Source organism: Ambystoma mexicanum, chromosome 6q, assembly GCF_040938575.1.
Source record: "Ambystoma mexicanum isolate Mex_15411 chromosome 6q, UKY_AmexF1_1, whole genome shotgun sequence".
Classification (NCBI taxonomy): Eukaryota; Metazoa; Chordata; class Amphibia; order Caudata; family Ambystomatidae; genus Ambystoma; species Ambystoma mexicanum.
In genome coordinates, this window is record NC_090937.1 from 1,682,938,651 (window position 1) to 1,682,961,896 (window position 23,246).

Here is a 23,246-nt window from a genome sequence, read left to right on the forward strand (position 1 = left end):
CTGCAAGGGTTGGAAAGGCTCTACCTAAGCCACTTTTGAGTTTGTGAGGTGACGTAGCAATTTTTACAAGTTGGGATGATCTCAGTGTTCTATTAGGAACGTATGGTTTGATCCTAGTTTTTAAGTAGGTTGGTGCCTTTCCGTAGATGCATCTGTGAACGATGGTTAAGGTTTTGAAATGCACCCTATCTTCGATTTTCAGCCAATGAAGCTCTCTTCTGGAGTGCTGATATGTTCTGTTTTAGTTTTGAGCTTGACAATTCTTACCGTGTTGTTCTGTACAATTTGGTAGCTTTGTAGGCATTGCTTGGAGGCACCCAGGACTAGAGCGTTGCCATAGTCAAGGCGCGATAAGATGGTGGCTCTTGCTATGGTCGCACAATTTTCTTCGGATATGAAAGGTCTGATGGCTTTTATTAGACGGAGGTGGTAGGCACAGTTTTTTTTGATGAACTGTACTTGGGCGTCCGCACCCAACGATGCTTCTAGCAGCATACCTAGGGTTTTAACCTTGCTTAGGACCGGAATGGGGGTATCTTTAATGTGGAAGGATGTGTAGGATGCGGGTAGCTTAGCACGAGCAGAGGATGAGCCGAAAATCATGAGTTCCGTTTTTTTTCCGTTTAGGCACATCCAATTGGTGTCCATCCATTGCTCCAAGTGGTTGTATATCGTGGTAAGTTGCTCGCTATCTTTCTGATAATTGCCACTTAGTTCGAATACAAGCTGTGTGTCGTCAGCATAGTTAGTGAAATAGGTGTTTATGTGGTCTAGAACAAGGCATAGGTATTTTAAGTAAAGATTGAACAGTAGGGGTGACATACTGGCCCCTTGGGGAACTCCACAGAGGATTTCTTTTTCAAGGGAGAACTTGTCCCCCCAGTGCACTCTGGATATTCTGTTTTTTAGAAAGGACATTATCCATCTGATGGCTTCATCAGAGCAGTTGGTGGTCTTTTTTAGCGCGTTCTGGAGTAGCTTATGGTCGAGGAGATCAAATGCGGCGCTGAGGTCGAGTAGAACGAGGAGGCCTGTCTTACCCTTGTCAATAATACCGAGCATTTTGGTCTGCAGATCTAACATGGCCGTCTCGGTACTGTGTGCGGGGCGAAAACCAGACTGCTGTGGGTGGAGGGAATTAGATTCCTCTACGTGTGCCTGGAGCTGCATGGTGGCGATCTTATCCATGATTTTGAGGATGAAGTTGCAGTTTGTTATGAGTCTGAGATTATTCGGATCGCGTTGGTCGAGATTGGGTTTTTTTACCAGAGGGGTTACTGTGACTTTTTTGATGGCATTAGGGACTTCCTGATCTCTAAAAGAGGCATTAATGATCTTTGTCAGGATGGGGGCGAAAATGTCTATGTTGTCCAATATTATCTTAGGTGGAATGATATTCTCTGCACAGGTAGTGGGTTTCATGGTCGCCAGTACTTTGATCATTTCGCTGTTGTTGATCTCTGTGAACTTGAAAGCTCCAATACCTGCTGTTGCAGTCTCAGCTGGCAGAGTAACTGTCGTTTTTTTGTTGGTCAGGGAATTTATGATGGCGTCCCTGGCTTTTGAAATTTTGTTGAAGAAGGCGATCTGTGTGGCATCGCATTCTTCTTGAGAGGGTAGGAAAGGAGGGGTAATGGCTTTGGGTTTTTCTATGGATTTGAGGATATTGAATAGTTTGCTGGTGGAATTGGTGGCTATAGAAATCTGTTCGTTATAGAAGTTTTTTTTGGCCTCGGTTATCATATGTTTATATATTATTTCGCTTTCCTTCCAGCGGGCTTTATTGGCTGATGAAGGATTTTTTAGCCATACATTTTCTCTGTTTCGTTTGTCCTTTTTTTGTTCTGCAAGTTCTTTGGAGAACCATTGTGGTTTTTTTTGGGTGGGTCTAGTTGATTTAGTTTGAAGGGGGGCAATTTGGTCCGTGAGTTTCTCGAGGTGACTAAGTAGATTTGCTAACGTTGTTTCGCAGGAGTCATTCTCGGTTTGGTTTTTATCCACCTCAGCTAGGCATTGTATGAGGTGGTTCCTATCAATGTTTTTGTAGTTACGGTGTGTCGAGAGGGTCGGGCAGTTAGGGGTTTTGGGTTTGGGAAGAGGCAGGGTGATGTGGAAGGATATGCTATGATGGTCTGACCAAATGCAGGGTTCAGTCTTAAACTCTCGGGTTTCGAGGTTGTTAGAGACGACCCAGTCAAGAAGATGGCCGTTGTCCATTGTGGGCTCTTGGTTGTTGATCTCAAAGTCAATGTTGTTTAGGGATCTATGAAGTTTACTAGCTTCTTTGTCTTTTGTATCGCCAAACCAGCGGTTAAAGTCACCCATGACTAGTGTGGCTGTGTTGGGTCCTTTAAGCATATTGAGTTGATGCGTTATTTCGTCGTTGAATTCTGGGGTGGACGTTGGGGGCCTGTATAGGACAATCAAGTTTAAACTACTGTTAGCCGTGGGGGTGTGTTTGAGGTGCAGTATTTCACAGCCTGTACATGCTATGCTGCTGGGAAACATATGTATAGAGTCTCTTGCGATGACTGCTACACCACCCCCCTGGCCTTCTTCTCTGTTTGAGTAGAAGATGGAGTAGCCTTCCGGGACTGCGATCTCGCAGGTGGGGCCGATAGGGTCCTTGAGCCAGGTTTCAGTTATGCAGAAGATGTCTATTTGTTCATTGACAATCCTGTCATGAACACATTGTGCATGTTTATTGAGAGAACGCGTGTTAAGCAAGCATATTTTTAGGTCTAGCTTATTTGAGGGGTGAAACTCGGGACTGTTCCGGGGGGGGACGGTCAATTTTTCTTTCTTGGGGGGCCTTATGATGGCTGCTTTTTCCTTTGAGTCCTGACTGACTCGGTTAAGGGCAGTTTCTACCGCTTTTTGGACCAGGTTAATGCGCGCAAGCTTACTGAGATCTAACACGAGCTTGTCGAGGGGGAGCAAACCCATGATTACCTGTGAGGATGTTACACCGGTCTATGGGGAGACGGGCAGCACTTTCCGCCCTGAACGCCGCGGACGGCGAGGACCGGCGCAGACCGGCTTGCCCCTGAAAGCGCCGGCGCTGAAAGCGCCTGACGTATCCAAAAATAGGCAGCAAGTGCTCTTGGGAGCTGTAGTTCCCAGAGCCTGTAGTTCAAAAATAAATGCAGCAGGAAGACAAAATACGAGTGCTTGCTCGTTGCAGAAATGTCAGAAAATACTTTTAAACACACAAAGGTAAATCTAAGTTACAAAGTATTTCTAAAGCTATACGAAATGATTCCCAAAATGTGATTCAGAGTAAATGGCAGCAGGTTTAGAAAAATGGACAGTGCTTCTCTCCCTCCCACAAAATACACTTAGCTTTCTCCTGGGCCACGAGTGCCTTAGGGATAGATAAAGGAGGCCGGCGGGACCGGCGCAGACCGGCTTGCCCCTGAAAGCGCCGGCGCTGAAAGCGCCTGACGTATCCAAAAATAGGCAGCAAGTGCTCTTGGGAGCTGTAGTTCCCAGAGCCTGTAGTTCAAAAATAAATGCAGCAGGAAGACAAAATACGAGTGCTTGCTCGTTGCAGAAATGTCAGAAAATACTTTTAAACACACAAAGGTAAATCTAAGTTACAAAGTATTTCTAAAGCTATACGAAATGATTCCCAAAATGTGATTCAGAGTAAATGGCAGCAGGTTTAGAAAAATGGACAGTGCTTCTCTCCCTCCCACAAAATACACTTAGCTTTCTCCTGGGCCACGAGTGCCTTAGGGATAGATAAAGGAGGCCGGCGGGACCGGCGCAGACCGGCTTGCCCCTGAAAGCGCCGGCGCTGAAAGCGCCTGACGTATCCAAAAATAGGCAGCAAGTGCTCTTGGGAGCTGTAGTTCCCAGAGCCTGTAGTTCAAAAATAAATGCAGCAGGAAGACAAAATACGAGTGCTTGCTCGTTGCAGAAATGTCAGAAAATACTTTTAAACACACAAAGGTAAATCTAAGTTACAAAGTATTTCTAAAGCTATACGAAATGATTCCCAAAATGTGATTCAGAGTAAATGGCAGCAGGTTTAGAAAAATGGACAGTGCTTCTCTCCCTCCCACAAAATACACTTAGCTTTCTCCTGGGCCACGAGTGCCTTAGGGATAGATAAAGGAGGCCGGCGGGACCGGCGCAGACCGGCTTGCCCCTGAAAGCGCCGGCGCTGAAAGCGCCTGACGTATCCAAAAATAGGCAGCAAGTGCTCTTGGGAGCTGTAGTTCCCAGAGCCTGTAGTTCAAAAATAAATGCAGCAGGAAGACAAAATACGAGTGCTTGCTCGTTGCAGAAATGTCAGAAAATACTTTTAAACACACAAAGGTAAATCTAAGTTACAAAGTATTTCTAAAGCTATACGAAATGATTCCCAAAATGTGATTCAGAGTAAATGGCAGCAGGTTTAGAAAAATGGACAGTGCTTCTCTCCCTCACACAAAATACACTTAGCTTACTGTGGAAGACGAACATTTGCACAACACCGAGGTAGCTGTGGAGAAAATCCGTGTGTCTATGCAGTTTTGGGAGAAATTGCCGCTGGCAATGATGGGGCGGGGAGCGATGCTCAAAATGGTTGTCTTGCCTAGATTGCTGCACTTTTTCAGTAACATACCATACCTGATACCTAGGAAGTTCTTTGTCAAACTTAACAGTGTGTGCAGGGACTTCCTGTGGCATGGCACCCGCAACAGGGTGGCTCTGTGGAAGCTGCAAAACTTCCATGAGAAAGGAGGAATCAAGCTGCCGAACTTCGAGGCCTATTATGTGGCTAGCCAATTGCAATATGTTACTAAATGGCTCTCGGATGAGGAAACTCCTGAGTCTAGATTGGTTGGAAAGGACTGTGCCCCGTTTTACTTGAAAGAGATCATCTGGGTCCCTAGGCTGGACCTGAATGATCGGCCTGGTATGCTGTTACTTGGGTGGAGAATGTGGCGGAGAGCGTGCCGGTTGATGGAAGGCCCGGACCCGTGTTCCCCACAGGTGCCGTTGGTCGCCTTGACTGCGAGGGATAGCTAACTTAGGAAAATAATCAGAACATATTGGGAATCGGTTGGGCTGGCCACATTGGGAGATATATGGCAGGAGGGGGCCATTAAGGAATTTGTAGACCTAAAAGAGGAAACTGGGTTACATGGGGGCCAATATGTTACGTACCTTAGGTTGGTGCAGATTATCCGTAAAACTTGGCTAGAGACGGTGCTGGCGGAAGATCCAGACGCCCTGATTGGCACGATATACGATATATCAGAGGGCGGGCACGAGATTTCTAGACTATATGAGGCGGTGATGACCCGGGTGGGGAAGGATTTGATGGATTTGAGACTGGACTGGGAAACAGAGGTGGGGACACAGATGACTGATGGGAGGTGGGAGCGGGCCATGGGATACCACAAGAAAGTGTCCAGGAATGCTAGATTACAGCAAATACAGTTATATATCACGCATAGAGCATATATGACCCCCAAGAAATAGCTAAGTTTGCGAGTACTGGGAGGCAAGCATGTCCGAAATGTAACGAGGAGGACGCGGACATGACGCATATGTTCTGGTCCTGTCCAGTGATTGAAGTCTTTTGGGGAGAAGTGTCACGGAAACTGGCAGATAAGGGGGTCCCGATACGCATAGACACGGCCTGGGCTTGCCTCCTAGGGGGGTTCCCCAGACCAAAGAACACCAGACATCTCGGGAAACTGAGAGACCTGGCATACATACTTGCTAAGAGGAGGATAGCCATGAGCTGGAAGCAATGCCATAAGCCGAAGACAGAGGTATGGTGGAGGGACATGCAGAAATGGGCGGAGGCCGAAACGGCAGTCTGGCAGGAAGCATGTAGTAATTGCGGGGAGGAGGATGCGGGCAACCTGGTGGCCTGGAGGCTGTTAGTTACTGGATTGTTTGGTGTGGAAGGGGACCCTGCAACTTCGGGAGAGAATGACACCCGGCCTCACCAGGTTGATGCAGAATTGCACTGTTGATAAGCTCTTGGGGGGGGGGGGAGTGCAGTGACGTGTTTTACTTGATGTCAACGATTTTATTGTATATAATGCTGCAAGTTTGGTTTGTATTGTTTTATTGTAAAATAAAAAAAAAAATTAAAAAAAAAAAAAAAAAAGTATACCGGTTGCTTGGGGACGGGGGCCTGGTGAGGGGGCTGAAGGGGGGGGCTCAAGGAGGAGTGATTTTCGACATCAGCCCAGCCGGAGGCGGTAGGCTGGTGGTCCGGCCAATTACCAGCAATGGTGGAACTATTTGGCTGGACGCCGGGGTGGGGGGTGGGGGTTGAAGGAACAGTTGGGGTTGTTCAGTTCAGCGGTGGGACCAGGGGACAGTTGGGAACAGGTTTAAGGCCCACCTGGGGGGAGGGGGGAGGGGGAAGGGGAGATCAGGTTATAACACAAAAGGAGCAGGAAAGGAAAAGTGCCATGAGTCAGCTACCCAGTAAAATGTTGATTCTAGACAATGGCTGAGGATCTGCCTGCCCTGGGCATGGGTTCCCTTAACGTGCGGGGGTTGAACACCCCAACCAAGAGATCCTTGGTCTGCAGGGAATTTAGCAGGGCAAAGCTTGACCTGCTCTTTCTTCAGGAAACACACTGGGCCCGGGGGAAGGAACCGAAATTGCGAGGGGGCGGGATCGGGGAGGTCCTTAGCGCATCCCACAGAACCAACAAAAGGGGGTAGCCATACTGCTAGCAAGGGATGTTGGCTTTGAAGTGGAAGCCACGGTGAAGGACCCAGAGGGCCGTTATCTGCTGGCAAAGGGTTCTTTGAGGGGTCCCCCCCTGACTCTGGCAGTCGTGTACGGCCCTAACGAAGGCCAGGCGCAATTCTGGGAGGGAGTGAAGGACAAATTGAAATTGTTTGTTCACGGGATGTTGGTGGGAGGGGGGGGACTTCAATATGGTCTTAGACCCAACCGCGGATAGAAAACGCCTGGGGCCTCAGCTCACCAGGGCCGCAGATGAAACCATGGCCCGTATATTCCAGAGGGTCAACGCAGAGCTGGGCCTAGTGGACACCATCCCAACTCCCAGGACAGGCCTCCCCTCCTTCACATACTACTCAGCAATCCACACATCAGTTGAAAGACCTCCTGTTACATAAGACCGAGCGGAGCCTCCAGCTAGTGAATCAGAGATATTATGAGAAGGGGGACAGAGCTGACAAAATCTTGGCCTGGAAACTCAGAGAGATTCAAAGGAACAGAACAGTGACGGCAGTGAAGAATGATCGGGGATCCTTAGATCACGACACCCCCAACATCGGGGTAGCCTTTCGCCGTTATTATGAAAGGCTATACTCGTCAGAATATGATGGGGATGACACTCAGATTGAGGGTTTCCTGGACTCTATCCAGATCCCGTCCTTGACAGGTGAAATGGCAGAGGGTCGGGTGACGGAAGAGGAGGTGGAGCACGCGATCAGTGGGATGAAGGTGGGAACGTCCCCGGGGGAAGACGGCTTCTCCGTGTACTTCTACAAGAGTTTCCGGGCTATCCTAGCCCCATTTCTGGTGAGGGTGTTTAACGGGGTGTTAGAGGGGGGCTCCCTGCCGGATACCATGATGAGGGCCATAATTGTGGTCCTGCCCAAAGAGGGCAAAGACCCCACTGAATGCTCCTCCTATCGACCAATCTCCCTCCTCAATATAGATGTTAAGATCCTGGCCAAGGTGATAGGCAAACGGATGAAGGGGATAATGCCCAAGCTGGTTCATGGGGACCAAGTGGGGTTCATAGGGGGCAGGCAAGGCTCTGATAACATCAGGAAGACGATAGACCTAATCCACCATGCCCAAGAATCAGACCTCGAGGCAAGTCTGCTCTCCTTGGACTCCGAGAAAGCTTTTGACAGGGTGGAGTGGAGGTACATGCAACTCCTCCTCCGTCGAACGGGCTTCGGGCTCACATCAGGAACTGGGTTTCCGCCCTATACGGGGCCCCAACGGCGAGAGTGCAGGTGAATGGAGAACTTTCCGACTCATTCCCTCTCACGTGGGGGACGCGGCAGGGATGCCCACTCTCCCCTTTAATATACGTCCTGACGATGGAGCCCCTGGCCATAGCGGTCCGAGCTCACCCCAACATCCAAGGGATTAAAAGAGGAGAGGTGGAGTTTAAGCTCTCCCTGTTTGCTGACGACATTCTAGCATACCTGGTGGAGCCCAGCACCTCGCTCCCCCACCTCCTGTCCCTGATGACCACCTTCGGGCAATTCTCGGGGCTGAAAATAAACGCATCAAAATCAGTATTACTCCCAATGAGGGTTCGGGACCCGGGGCTGGACCACCGGGATAGGTGTGCGGGGATTGTGGTGGGGGTGACTCCATCAGGTACTTGGGTGTACTCCTCATGAGGGATCTCTCAAAACTTGCTTCGGCGAATTATGGGCCCATTATGGCAGAGATAAAATCAGACCTGAGGAGTTTGGGAGGTATGATCCTGTCCTGGTACGGGCACATGACAGCGGTGAAAATGAACATCCTCCCAAGACTGCTGTATCTTTTCACGGCACTCCCAACGGGGGTCCCCGACCAGATGTTTCGAGACCTACAGAGGGCAGTCCGAGAGTTTGTTTGGCAAGGGCGGAACCTGAGGATAGGGAAGGCCATTCTAACGTTACCAAGGGAGGAGGGTGGTTTCGGGCTGCCTGACTTCCTTCTCTAGTACCAAGCTGCCCAACTAAGGGTCCTGTTGGAACATATGAGGGAGGGGATGGGCACCTATTGGTCTTATCTGGAGGACATGGATGCCCACCCTCTGAAAGTGAGCGACCTTCTGTGGCTGCCGCGTAAACACATCCCAAATAGACTGCAGACCCACCCAACCCTGGGAATACTATGGTCGATCTGGAAAGAAGGACCCACAACCGCACACCTTACTTCATGGCCCTCCCCGATGTCTTCGCTCTGGGGCCACCCGCTCAAACTAGGTAGCAGGGGTTTCAGGAATGCCCAGTCCTGGTCGGATGGGGGCCTGGAATGGGCGGGGCAGCTGTTCAAGGAGGGCGAGTTCCTCGAATACGAGGAGCTGCAAGATGCGCTTGGGCGGGGGTCTCTTTCAGTCTTTGAATATTTGCGCCTGAAGGGCATCCTCTGTGACCAGACCTGGGGCCTGAATCTGCGGAGACAGCTGACCCCCTTTGAAAAGTTATTAGACACAGCCACAACGAGGAAGGGGGTATTATCTAAAATGTACCAAATATTGAACACTGTGAACTTGGAAGGGAGGAGAGGGTTTCATGGGTTCTGGAACGACCTGGCAGGAGAGGCTCTCTCGGAGGACGCATGGTCCAGGGTGTTTAAAATAGCTTTCCATGGAAACCTGTTCACGTCGGACATGGAGCACAACTTTAAGATTTTACAGGGTTGGCATAGAGACCCTTTGAAGTTGTCCAAGATGTTCTCGGGGGTGTCCCCCAGATGCCCAAGAGGATGCGGCCAAGTGGGGACGAGGGGTCACATCTGATGGTTCTGCCCTAAGGTACAGGGGTTCTGGGAGAAGGTACGGGGAGGGATGGCGGAGGTCATCGAGGAACTACTCCCACTCAATCCACTGACGATGTTACTGGGCCTCCCACCGGAGGAGGCGGAAATATAATAGGTACCCAAGAATGTGGGAGAGCATGTTGCGAGCAGGAAGGGTGGCCCTAGCGCAAAGGTGGAAAAGTCCGGAGACCCCCTCTAAGGAAGACTGGCTAAAAAAGCTGAAGAACATGTTCCTCATGGACAAACTGACGGCCATGGTAAACAATGAATCGAGCACCTTCCAGGCAAATTGGTATGGGGTTTACCAGGCATGGGGTGGGAGGCCCACTGACATCATGGGCGATGGAGCCCAGAGAGAACCACTCAAGAACAATGGTGTAGCCCACGGCCCGGGAGACAGCGGATTCGCCTAAGCCAGCTATTAAGGGAACGCATAGCACGGCTCCAAGGCACCGAACTACGAGTACTGATGATGACCCCTGCGATTGGTTGCACCTCCTATTGCTCTTAAATATACCTGAAACCCGTCTATCCATTGTTCCCACGAGTTGGTGGGATTTTCCGGGTTTGGAAAAAAATGAATCAGTGCTGAAGTGTTTTGCATGATGTATGATCACTACTATAATGCTCCTTCGACAATGTCTTTGGATTTCTTGAGTCTTTTCATTGTTGTTATGTGCTGTATGGATGCACAGTCTTGTGCCTTTAAACAAAAAAAAATGATATTTTCTTGTTCATTTCCATTCTTTAAGTCATTGCTATGGGTATGAGTTGTGGATAATCACCTTCATTCAATGTTTTTATTGTTATGTACTGCATCCATTTATCGTACCGAATGATTTGCATGGACAACAGTTTGTAAAAAAATGTCTAACCTTGCTAAAGAAACGACTTTGCTCTCCCCCTGGTGTTCAATTGCTGTTTCGCATCAATCTACATCACTGTTAACATTGTTGCAAACGAAGAAATTCTTTCTGTTCGGTGCATCTCTCCTTAGACGATTGCTAGGACCCCCTAGCCTGGGACAGAAGCCCCAGGAACAATAAAATGGGCCATGCCTGCCCCCACACACACAGCTCCAAACCACCGCTCCCTAAAGGTCGCCGAACCGGAGGAGCAGGCTTATGCCGCAACCTGTCAGCGTGCATGTCGGCCCGGGACACCTGATGAACCTTGTACTCCAGAGAGTCCCCAAAATGCTTACCGCCCATAAATGGAAGCTGAATACTGGCAGCTTTCTGGGAGTTGTTGGACTTCCAGTCCCACAGATGAAGCTGACGACGAGCAGAAATGCAACCACCCCTGGCCATGGTGGTGCCCCTGACGCCATCATAAAAAAGATCAGAAAGGAGTTGGACCAGGCGCTGCATTTCATAAAGCAAAGGAGCACCGTCCGACCCTTCTTCCATTGCCTTATGGACAAGCTGGAAATCCCCCAAACCGTCTCAGGTGTATAAGAACCATAGACATTGGCCTGCAGTGCAAGATGAGAACCCTAGAAAAGCAGCATTAGATTTCTGGTCCATCGGATCCCGAAGGGCAGCATCCTCAGCAGCCATGGAGAAATGGCCCAACAAACTGGACAGGTTATCATCCACTGTGTCCGTGAAAAAATCCACAGCACCTTTTAGAGGATAGAAACGTGCCATGAAGAGTGTCATGGAAACGTGCTCCGGCTCTTTCCACTCACAGAGCGCCTTCATCGTAATATCAGGGGAGCCCCAGCTTTGGGGTGTGCTTAAAGTGTCTTGCCTTGGGGTCAGAGGAGCACTCCCCCTCCACCAGGACAGAGAACCCCATGGAGGCCCAAACCAGAGAAATCACAGTCTCAACCTCATCCCAGGAGATAGTTGCCTTCGGCCTCATCATCAGAGTCAGACACCATCGAAGAACGGGCAGAGGCAGTGGAGGCCGAGGAGGAGGACGAGGAAGAAGAAGCCGAAGAGGAGGGACAGGCCCTATGGCTGTGCCTGCCCCTAGAACACTCATGCTCATCAATGGCCTGCATCATAAGGACACTGATCTCCTTCTGCAACAAGGAAAACTTCAAAGCTAAGGGTTTCTTGTGTTTTTTCCTGGCATGCGACGTTCAGGACTCCTAGAATCAGGAGAGTTTGTATGGCTCCTCTTCTCAGACTGCTTGCCCATACTCTCTTACAGCATCGGAAACGCTGAAACCCAAGCAGAATGCAGCCCAATGTAGCGCACGCCATTACCAAGCAACAGAGCCTCAAAGGAAGAAAAAACACAGAGATGCGGAAATCCACACAGAAAAAAAAGCCCCCACCCAGTCAGGCCATCAAATTCCCAGTAGCCTGAACAAGGAGAGGAAAATACCCTGCCCTCAATCAGGCACCCCTGGAAGAGGGGAGGGGGCTGGAGGACACAAAACATGTGGAGTGGCAAAGCCAAAGAAAAAGGCGGCTGAGCGGCACAACAAAGAAACCAAGAGGCAGAAGGACCCCAAGCCCCGCAGGAGGTCCTCACCAGAAAGAACTGCTCAACCGGGCCCCACCCGCGCAGGGAGGCCGCCTCTTACTGGGTTCACGCTGCCGCCCTGCAGGAGAAAGCCACAATGGAAGACTCTCCCGACGACGTCTCCCAGAGATCCACTCCAGGAATAACCAGACCCTGTCGGAGACGGGTGAAAATGAACAGGTGTATTGTGGGTAAGTGGGAGGTTATACCACTGGGGAGGAAGAAGTTACTGTAGTGGAGGCGGGCCTCATTGGGGAGTACTGTGATGAGGAAGAGGGACGTGGAGGTAATGTAAACTATTGTGAAGTCTTAATATTGTCTTTCCAGGTCCTGCTGGTAATCTGTGCACACTGAATGTTGGTGACTTTGAGTGTATGATTGGCAGCTCAGGAGAATGTTGGGTGATTGCTTCCTGGCGAGTGTTCCAAGAGTTTCATTTGGGGCCTGAGCTGTGGTTGATGGTGGTGCGTGTTCTTGTCATAGATAAAGTATCACTCGACTTAAAATGACTTATTAACTTTCCAGTATTTATTTAACTAGAGCTCCCAGTTGGGTGCACCCTCTTATAGCCTCAGCTCACAACTCCACATAGTTCTGGAACACCCATGATTCCAGAACTATGCCAACCCACAACCTTGCTATTACATCACTACTAAGAACTTACAACTTTTGCCAGGACCCTAGTCCTTTCTAAGATAGACTATTGCAACGCTCTCTATCTCGGCACCAACCAATGTAACATCAATAAATTACAGATCATTCAAAATAATGCCATCAGAGCGGTATTGAACATCCCCAGGAATTCCCACATCTCAGACTCTAGATGGAGTCTCCGCTGGCTTTCAGTCTCCTAAAGAGTCTCACTCAAAGCGCTAGCACTAACCCACAAACATCACGAACCAAGCATCTAGCTATCTGACCAGCAGAGTCTCTCTACACACCTCCACAAGACCACTCAGAAGTGCTCAAGTCAACTGTCTCTCTATTCCCCGATTCAACCTCCAGAAATCAGACGGAAGCAGCTTCCCAGTCCTGGCTGCAAAACTATGGAACACACTACCTAACCCACTCAGAGCGGAACCATCCTTCTTGGCCTTCAAGAGCAAAGCCAAAGCTTGATTATCCTCCCAAGATCAGCCTTGATTCCCTGCATCAACTGCTCACTCAGACTCGCTACACCTGATAGATGTTCTTCCTCACTGTCGATATTATGTATAGTATCTGTTTGTTAGCTTTAAGTACCTATGTATTGTATTAAGTGTACTCTGTTGTATGTAATTTGTACTATACCGGGCACCTTAGCGATGTGCCCCTACTATGTCTGTAACCCATGTTATGCGCCCGTATGCCCTTGGGCCTGGTGCGCTTTATAAATAAAATAAATACAAATACAAAATGACCTCTCCCCCCTAGAGAACATCCCACAGGAACAGAAAAGAGGTGTTAAACAAGAGGAAAGGTTGGAGAAATGTGGGGAGGGGAAGAAGACAAAACAACTTGGTGAAAATGAAAATCTAAGGATTTTAAAAACTCGAATTTCCAAAAAGGCTATAAATCTTGGAGCCACAATCTGCAACGCAGGAGCAGCAGGTGTGAAGTTGAAGCAGCATCATAACAGAAGCAGGATGTAAACACTAATAGTAAATAAAGTATTTCTTGAAGTTCTATATGATTCTTCTGTTTTCTTGTGACATGCCACTTTTCTCACAAAGACCTCTGGAATTCCTAACTACTGCTTGCTCTCTCTCCACAATACAATCCTCCTCTGATGGCATGTTCTTCTCTGACAGCACCACGTTGTCACAAGACCACCTCTTGCCATCTTCTAATATCACAGATTTTCTTGATGATTTCACAACTCTTTGAGGAGCCCTACATTTATATTGACCTTTCAGCACTCTCTTGGGCTCTCTCATGCAAATCCAGTCACCTTCTTTGATCTCACTTTCTGCTACACACTACTATCTCCTCCATATCGATTTGTTTGTGTCCTCTCGACACCAACCCTGCAGGTCTAGGTTTATTGGGAGCTACTTTCCCCCTCATAATCGTGAGAGGTTCCTCCTCCGTGACAGAGTGTGGAGACATCCTGTAGGTATTCAAAGCTTCTTTTAATGTGTCTTTCCAAGGTACAGCATTCACAATTGCCAACTGTATAATGCTCTTCACAAACCCGTTCATCGTCTCAACTAGGCCATTTGCCATTGGGTGGTATAATAAAGTTGTTTTGTGCTCAATAGCCCTCTCTTTCATAAAGGTCTGCACTTCTGTTGACATGAACTGAACTCCATTGTCTGATATTATTTCAAGTAGGTCACCTTCCCTATTGAACACATCTTCCATAAAACTCACTGGGCCTCATTACACGGATGGCGGTAAGGGTTTACTGGTACCGATATTTTACCGGTACCGGTAAATCCTTACTGCCTTACTACAAGGTCCCTTTGCGGGTTGGGGGATTTAATGCCTGCTTTTTGCAGGCGTTAAAAACCAACCCGCAAAGGGACCAGGGAGCTAATTACGGTACCGTAATTTGCGGTACCGTAATTAGCGCCTTCCCCATTCCCATAGAGCCCTATGGGGCAAAAATGGGAATGGGGAAGGGCAATGGTGGAAGGGGGAATTACCGCCCCGCCAACCTTGGAATAGGGCGGTAATTCCCCGTTCCACCAAGGCGGTGCCAGTATTTTACCGGCATGAACCATGGCGCTAATAGCACCTTGGTCCTCCGCCTACCGTGTAATGAGGCCCACTATCTTTCTGGCAGTAACAGCTCCTTCTACAATGCCCCACTCCACCCATGTGGATGTGTAGTCAAGCAGTACAATAATATAAATCTTTTGGGCTTCCAGAGTTTCATAGGGTCCCGTGATGTCTCTATCTATTTTAGACCAGACTGAACGTGGGATTTCGACCGGCTGCAAAGGTGTACATCTCACCTTTTTTCCTTTGTCACTGACAGCACATGCTGTGAACTCCCTAACCAACTCTTCCATCTCACTCCACATACCTGGCCACCAGTAGTTTTCTCTCACTCTTCTTTTAGTGAGACTCATTCACAAATGACCTTGTTGTGCAAGGTCTATTATTCTCAACAGTGCCACTGGCGGAATGATGCGATCACCTCTATAGACACATGTGGCATCACTTGAAATTTCATTTTTTATTTTAATGAACGTCTTAACACTCTGATCAACTTCCTTCCAATTACCTTGAAAGGATTGTCTCAAATAGTCTTGTTCACGATCTTCAGCCACTGCTTTGGTCCATTCTTCTCTAGATATACTTGGATTTATATGTGCAATAAAACACTCAGTTTGCTCATGATGTAACTCCTGACCTTCCTTATTACATTCACCGCAATCACAAGGTAATCTCGAAAAACAGTCTGCCACAACATTTAATTTTCCCGGAGTGTATCTCACACTTACATTGTACTGCATGATGTCTAAAATCCACCTCTGGATCTGGGGCGACACCAGATGTGGGCTCTTGGAATTCAGTACATGGATTAGCGGTTTATGATCTGTTCTTAGCTCAATAGGCAAACCCCAAATGAGACTCCTAAAATGTTCTAGTATCCACTTCACTCCAAGTGCCTCTCTTTCAATAGTGGAGTAGTTCCTTTCTGCCCCTCTCAATATTCTTGATGCAAATGCAATCAGTACTATTCTGCCTTCCTGCATTTGTTCCAAAACACCTCCAAAACCAATGTTACTGGCATCTACAGAAACTATGTTTCCAGCATTGCAATCAAACATCCTCAACATCGGTGCTTTATGTATACCTACTTATACTTATCAAACCTTGATTTGTTCAAACTCATGTCTGCAGTTATCTGACCATGCAAACCTCACAGATTTTCTCAACAACTCTCTCATATGTTCTGTTTTATCCATGTACTGAGATACACATTTTGAATAATATTCCGTTAACCCTAGAAAACTTGGTAACTGGTCTTTACTTGTTGGTTCAGGAATGTTCAAGAGGGTGCCTACTAGATCTTTTTTTGGTCTAATCCCTTCAGAGTTAATACAGTGTCCTAATTTATTATTTAATTATTTAATTATTATCAATTCTGCGGTTGGTATTTTTTTGCCAAAACTCGGTTCTAAAATGGCGTTTGTGTTCTCTTCTGTGACTCCAACCCAAGTCGAGCCCTTTGTTCCACTTTTTTCCACTTCTCCACAGAAGCCCTCCAAAGTGGTGCCACTCTGTCTGGGGTACTTAGGAGGGGTGGAGGGGGATTTAGGCACCCTGGACTGAGTTGCCTAGGCAACTCAAGTCGCACTCCGTCCTGATTGGCCCAAGTAGTGAGCTGGCCGGCTCACCACCTAGCATGTTTGAGTGACAGCTAGGCTGAGTGAATGGGTGTTTTCTGCATAAAAGCAGGGCTTTGGGGACTGGAACTTCAGAAGTCGCCACAGGACCTAAGAATCCGACGAGGTAGAAGCTGAGCCAACCTGCCACGATGACACCACCGGTGGAGCCCTGCTGGACCGTCTCACCACTTTTCCCGTCTCACCACTTTTCCCAACGACAGAGGAGATCTCCCGCCGGAGAGTCTTCTTCCTTTGACTTTTGGGGATAACCAGTTTCACTGTCTTTTCACCTTCCCGACGCATCTCGTGGCCGCCTTGCCTGTGCCAAGCACCCCGGCAACCGGAATACCACGTTTTACCACGACATAAAGGGTAATACCTTTAACCGGAAAACTCTGTGGCTGGTTTCTTCCCTGGCAGTGCAATGACCTTCATCTTTCCTCCAAGTCGTGATCTTCTCTTCCCCTGGACGACGACGAGACTTGCACCCGCTGCCAGGAACAACTGCCACCGCTGGAGGATCCTTCCCACTTAAGGTACCATGTCCCGCCTGGCTTCCCTTGCCACCGACTGTACGGGGTAGATTTAGCCCCCGGCTTTCGAACCTGGGTTTGCCTGGGACACCCTGGCTAAACTTTTCTGAGCCTCTCTAAACTCTTTTCGAACTCTCTGCAAGACTTTCTAAGCCTAGTGTAACTGTGTGATCTTGGGCGCATTTGTGCTATGCTCTCCCTAAGAGTGGGCCCAGCCTATGGACTTTGGCTCACAAGTGACTTTTGCTCTTCTGCCTTGCTAATAGTGTTCCTAAATCTTAGAGTGGTGTATCTTTCCATATTCTGTCTTTTTCCCTCCCTTCTTCATGAACTTATTGGAGTGCCATCTATAGTTAAGCGCTCACCTCTGTATGGAAATAAGTGGTATTAACTAAGACTTATCTGATAAGGAATAAGGGATGTATATATTATAATAGTAACTGTGTTTAGAGTGTTTTACAATAAGAGTGCTGGAGTGTTTCAAACAGTGTGTTTTTAAATAAATAATTATATACTTTGATACCAAAGCTATGGTCAGTGTTTGCTTGTATTATTGTATCTGAGTGCCTATTGTGTATACTTTGCATACTGCCTAACTATTCTTGAGGGAAGTCTGACTGCTCAGCCACAGCTACCAGGTAAATCTGGGTTGTACAGACTGCTACCAAGTGGGTTTACTGCTAACACCTGTAGTCCTAAATCGTTTGCAGTGTTCCCAAAGGGAACTGCACAGGTTTCTGCCTAGCATGCAGCACTCCCAATAATTTTGCATTGTGCTCTTCCTCTGTCAACACTGAAATCAAAATGTCATCTTGAAAATAGTAGACACCCTTGAGACCACCAAACAATTGATGCATTAGCCTTTGAAATACAGCTGCCGCTGATGCTAAACCAAACAGCATCCTTTTGTATCTGAAAGCTCCCAGAGGTGTGACAAAAGAAGTGAGGTGTCTTGATTCCTCATCTAACATAACCTGATGATAAGCTGAAGATAAATCGAGAGTTGTAAAAAATGTCGCTGGTTTCATTGTTGCCAGCATCTCTCCGATGTTAGGTAGAGGGTGTCTGTCCACCCAAATGTTTGCATTCAACTCCTTTAGATCCACACACATTCTAATGGACCGATCTGTTGCGCACGATCACAATCGGGGAAAGCCACTATGAACTTTCAATTGGTTCAATGACATTTTGTTCACAAAGCCTTGTACGTTCTTTCTGTAATGCTTCTCTTGTCCCTATAGGAATATTTCTTACTCTGTTCGAAACTGGCCTGGCCCCCTTTTTCAATATGATTCTGTGTTTGAAAACTTTTAATACACCAATGGTCTTGTTGAACACTCTGGGAAAACTCTTGGCAGGCTTCTCACCCGTATCACACCTGCCTTCAGATATGCTCAGAATGGGAATATTTTCTCCAGGATGTATTCGGACTTGTAATGCAGCTTGCTCCCACCACACTACGATGGATGAGCCGTTTCTTGCAACATACAGCTTGCAGTATGTTTTCCTTCCTTCAAAACATAGATGTACCCAGGTATATCCAACAATGTTAATAGGAGTCTTGCCATATCCCGTGGCCCTCACTCTTGTGATTTGCAAATCTTCCCTCCTGCCTTTCAAATCCTTGACATAAGTCTCTGCATCCACCATGGTGTATGGTGATCCTGTATCCACCATGACTTGCAACTGCACTCCATTTATTTCCATGGGCACCCATGGTCCTTGATTCTTCGCACTTGATGTGATAGCCAATATCTGGACTTCCTCCTCTATCTGATCTATCTCATCTGTGATAATAAACTACTCAGGCCCCCAATTTCTTCCAATGCCTTGGTATTTGTGCTATTTGCACTTGTAAGACAATTTCCTTCACTCTGCATTCTGTTGGCAGGGTGTGACCCAAACCTTCCTCTGTCTCTGACATTTTGGCAAACCTTGCTAAAATGTCCTGTGTAGCCACATTTGAAACACTCTGCAGAATATGCTGGGCATTCTCTCTCCACGTTTATATGTCTGCTCCTACCACACTGTAACATCGACCTTGTATTTTGTTGGCAGGTTCTCACTCTTTCCTGGGGTTCTGTTTGAAGTTGTTCATTGTCATTTTCTTCGCTAACGCTATGAGTGCCTCCTCCTTGTTCTCTTCTTTCTTAACTTCAACAGATCTAATTTATTTACTCTCAGTCCTGTTTTGAATCTCTCTCATAAATGTATCACCTAGTTCCATTGTTCTAGCTAATTCAATCGCCTGTTCCAAAGTCTGGTCTTTGGCTTGCCATAACCTCTGTTGTATGCAGGGATCCGCAATATGTAGTACTAATTGGTCCTTCAGATATTCATCAGCAACTCCTGTAAATGTGCATGTTGGAATTAGGCCTCTCAGCACTGCAATGTAAGCATCTACAGATTCTCCTTTGTTCTGGCGTCTGGAGAAGAAATGGTATCTTTCAAGGACAATGTTAGTTTTATTTCCAAAATGTTTAGGTATCTTATTTAGAGAATTCTCATATCTTCTACCACTGCAAGGGCCAGTCGAATCTCCTGAACTCCCATCTGTATCATTCTGATCAGGTAGTGTGCGAAATATTTGAAGAGCTTTCGTACCGTAGCCTCCTTTAAATCGTCATTGAATTTAGCACCTCCTATTGCTCTTAAATATACCTGAAACCCGTCTATCCATTGTTCCCACGAGTTGGTGGGATTTTCCGGGTTTGGAAAAAAATGAATCAGTGCTGAAGTGTTTTGCATGATGTATGATCACTACTATAATGCTCCTTCGACAATGTCTTTGGATTTCTTGAGTCTTTTCATTGTTGTTATGTGCTGTATGGATGCACAGTCTTGTGCCTTTAAACAAAAAAAAAAATGATATTTTCTTGTTCATTTCCATTCTTTAAGTCATTGCTATGGGTATGAGTTGTGGATAATCACCTTCATTCAATGTTTTTATTATTGTTATGTACTGCATCCATTTATCGTACCGAATGATTTGCATGGACAACAGTTTGTAAAAAAATGTCTAACCTTGCTAAAGAAACGACTTTGCTCTCCCCCTGGTGTTCAATTGCTGTTTCGCATCAATCTACATCACTGTTAACATTGTTGCAAACGAAGAAATTCTTTCTGTTCGGTGCATCTCTCTATATAGACGATTGCCTTGGTAACTTTCCACTGATCAACAATATGGATGCAATGTAGAGGATGTTTTTTAAGGTCCTTACCTCTATGATCATCAGCTGCCGTTGCCTGTGCGCGTTGTGGCTTTTATAAGATGCAAAAATGCGCACAGATGTATATGTTTAATTTCCCTTTGGATATCAAACTCCCACTGTACCTTTATGAAGTCTTGGTGCCCGTGGGACAAATTCCTCTCTTCTTCGATGTCCGCACTGACAGTTCTCTGTCCTTTTATGTTGCGCTCTGTCATACAGGTAGTCGCGTAGGTTCTCATGTCCTTGGATTCTTGTTGAGGGCTCTCATCAGTAGTAGTTTTCCTTGTCACCAATTTGTTATAAAGCATCACTCGACTCAAAATGACTTATTAATTTTCCAGCATTTATTTAATGAGAGCCCCCAGGTCGGCGCACCCTCTTATAGCCTCAGCTCACAACTCCTCATAGTTCTGTAACCCACATGATTTCAGAACTATGCCACCCTCCAATCTAAAATCAGAGACAAACAGAAATCCCTACAGCCCGACCAACCACCGACAACCCCACACTTAATACTCACCAAGACAATCCCTCTCATAAACCTTTCTCCTTCTCCCCGCTCACCACCCTCCAAGTAGAAGGCATCATAAACAACTTAAAACCATCCAACTGCCATGGTGACCCTTGCCCAGCACCTATTATCAAGGAAGCACCTCACAATTTAGCCCCGTTCATCACAGCATTCATAAATGCTTCTTTCAAGATGGGTAATGTCCCTGATAACCTAAAGGATGCATGGGTTATCCCACTCCTCAAAAAACCCTCCCTTGACCCTAATATCCCGACAAACTTCAGACCAATCACTACAGTCCTATTCCTGCTCAAGATTCTGGACCGCGCAGCTTACTTGCAGATTCAGGATTATCTTGAACTAAACAATCTTCTAGGCTTAAGACAATCAGGGTTCTGCCCTAAACACAGCACGGAATCAGCCCTGATTGACCTGAAAACTCAGATGGAGACACTAAAGGACAAGGGGAAGTTAGCTCTTCTCTTTCTCCTCGACCTCTCCGCGGCTTTTGATTTGGTCAACCACCAAATACTCTGCCAACATCTCAAATCTGCAGCCCACTTTTCTGACTCTGCCAATGCCTAGATCCATTAATTCCTGAGCAACAGATCTATGAGAGTCTACTCACCTACGGCTTCAGCGGACCCCTCCCCCATTCATTGTGGCATTCCTCAAGGCTCGTGTGTATCCCCTACGCTGTATAACGTATTCACTAAGCCCCTCTTCGATGTGCTTGACTATCTGGGTTTCTCCTACACCAACTACGCGGATGACACCCGGATACTCATCCCTATCACGGGAGACTACACAGCTGACACCAAAGCCCTCAATGGCGTCTACTTGGTCATTCAGGCCTGGATGGCACATCACGAACTTTGCCTTAACGATGACAAGACCGAGCTCCTACTTCTGGGATCAAACCATCGGCTTAACAATTTAGATCAAGCTTACAAGTCCTTCATTATTGACGGCAACAATATTAAAGTCTCCAAAGACACTAAGACTCTAGGTGTCTATCTCGACTCCACGCTCTCCCTGAACAGACAAACAAATGCAGTTAGGTTGGCATCTGCCTATACTTGCAAACTTATCAGCGCCTGTAGACCCTTCCTAAACTCTACCAACTGCATCACCCTCGCCAGAACACTCGTCATGGCCAAAACCGACTACTGCAGTGCTCTCTACCTAGGGACCAGTCAGTCGAACCTTAATAAATTGCAAACTGTACAAAATAATGCCTTAAGGGCAGCCTTAAACATCCCGAGACGTTCCCATATCTCCTCCGTCAGATCGGACTTACGTTGGCTCCCAGTAAAACAAAGAATTGCCCTGAAAACACTAGCCTTGACTCACAAATGCCTGAACAACAATGCCCCACCTTACCTGTCCGCTCGCCTCACACTCCACACATCCTCTCGACCCATTAGATCAGCCCAAACATACAGCCTCACTGTGCCTAGATGCAAACTCAAAAAGCTGGCGTGGTGAGCTTCCCTGTCCTAGCTTCCAAACTTTGGAACACTCTGCCCACGCCCATCAGAACTGAACCTTTGTTCCACCCCTTCAAGAACAATGCTAAAACATGGCTGTTCTCCCAAGAACTATGAGACCCTCACCCAGTCTAGTCTCCCTATGTGATATAGGACATATATAGTCACCTTGCTCTGGACTTGTACTATATTCTGCTAATGGTACCCTTCTGTATATGTATATATGCTGTATATTTGTGTAAACTTACTGTGTAATTACTGTTTATTGTAACATGTTGTTAAGAGTATGCGCCCGGTTGCAAACACCTCAAGAGTAACTGGACCCCAAGCAAGGTGATAAGTGAATAAAGCTTACCTGGCTTTTATACACCTGGCTCCACAGCTGGTCTGTGTTTGGTCTCCAACTGCCACCAGGAAACAACATCAAAGTGCAAAGGAGGAGCTGCCGATTCCCCCCCCCCCCCCCGTCTCCAGCCCCCACCACCATAACCCGCCCCCCATGCACAGGAGACATTAAAAGCTTCAGAGAGAGGAACAGCATCGGTCACTCACCTGCAGTACATTATGGCATGAGCACTGCATCGTCTGGGGGGCGTTTTCCATTTCAGTAAATAAGTGAGAGACCGAGGGGAGACCCAGGAGCACCTCCACTATCACTCAGGGCCCCCCATGGACACCTCCACCATCACTCAGGGCCCCCGGGGACACCTCCACCATCACTCAGGGCCCCCCAGGAGCACATCCACCATCACTCAGGGCCCCCCAGGAGCACCTCCACCATCACTCATGGCCCCCCAGGAACACCTCCACCATCACTCAGGGCCCCCCAGGAGCACCTCCACCATCACTCAGGGCCCCCCAGGAGCACCTCCACCATCACTCAGGGCCCTGCAGAAAGACTGGTGGTGGTCGAGCTCTGGGATGAGTGGAATCCGGGCTGCACATGCGCAGTGAAGAGACACTGGTTATAGGAGCATGCGCATTAAGGAGGTACCGGGACAGGGCTTGCGAGACAGGAATGAGCATGCGCAATGAAGATGTGCTCCCAACGTGGACAGAACAGGAATGAGGATTTAGTTTACACGTCCATCACTCGGACCCTCGGAGAGCGCTCTCAGAACTCCCCAGAGTGACTGAATATGCCTGAGCGATCAGCCCCAATCACTGGAGCCGGGCTGCAGAGCCGGTACAGACACGGGCCCTGTGAGGC

At 47.6% G+C, this 23,246-nt stretch overlaps 1 long non-coding RNA gene across 1 annotated transcript in view; it reads right to left on the reverse strand.

Moving 5' to 3' along the window:
- LOC138517057 (uncharacterized) overlaps nt 1–22,963 on the reverse strand; it is a 71,293-nt gene extending 48,330 nt beyond the window's left edge. Inside the window, exon 1 of the long non-coding RNA XR_011282350.1 lies at nt 22,589–22,963. This is a non-coding gene — a long non-coding RNA (uncharacterized lncRNA). The remainder of the gene's footprint in view (nt 1–22,588) is intronic.
- Nucleotides 22,964–23,246: the final 283 nt, after the last annotated feature.